Genomic DNA, 398 nt, shown 5'->3' on the forward strand with positions numbered 1-398 from the left:
ATATATATATATATATATATATATATATATATATAGGTATGTGGGTGGCGTGCATGTGCGTGTGTGTGTGTGTGTGTGTGTGTGTGTGTGTGCATGAATTATAACGTTGCTTGAAAGTATTGATTCAAACAAGAAACAAAATGTGCTGTCACTATGTATAGAAGAGTAAATATAGAATCATTACAGTTGACACATTTTTTTCCAATACTTCATATTGTTTTCGTCGAAGAAGCGTCCATTACTCACGAAGAATGTTTTTTGACTTTATATATTAACTGATTTAAGGCCAGTGTTGCGTGACATAGTGTTCTAAAATTGTGTATACTGAACCCTTACCAACCACATAGCTCCGGGTTCAGTCCCACTGCTTGGCACCTTGGGCAAATGTCTTCTACTAT

General features: G+C 35.4%; 1 protein-coding gene across 5 annotated transcripts in view; it reads left to right on the plus strand.

The window, feature by feature from the left end:
• LOC106880715 (uncharacterized) overlaps window positions 1-398 on the plus strand; it is a 35924-nt gene that overhangs the window by 13879 nt on the left and 21647 nt on the right. The gene's annotated exons all lie outside the window — the stretch shown is intronic.

This window comes from Octopus bimaculoides, chromosome 20 (assembly GCF_001194135.2).
Source record: "Octopus bimaculoides isolate UCB-OBI-ISO-001 chromosome 20, ASM119413v2, whole genome shotgun sequence".
Taxonomy (NCBI): Eukaryota; Metazoa; Mollusca; class Cephalopoda; order Octopoda; family Octopodidae; genus Octopus; species Octopus bimaculoides.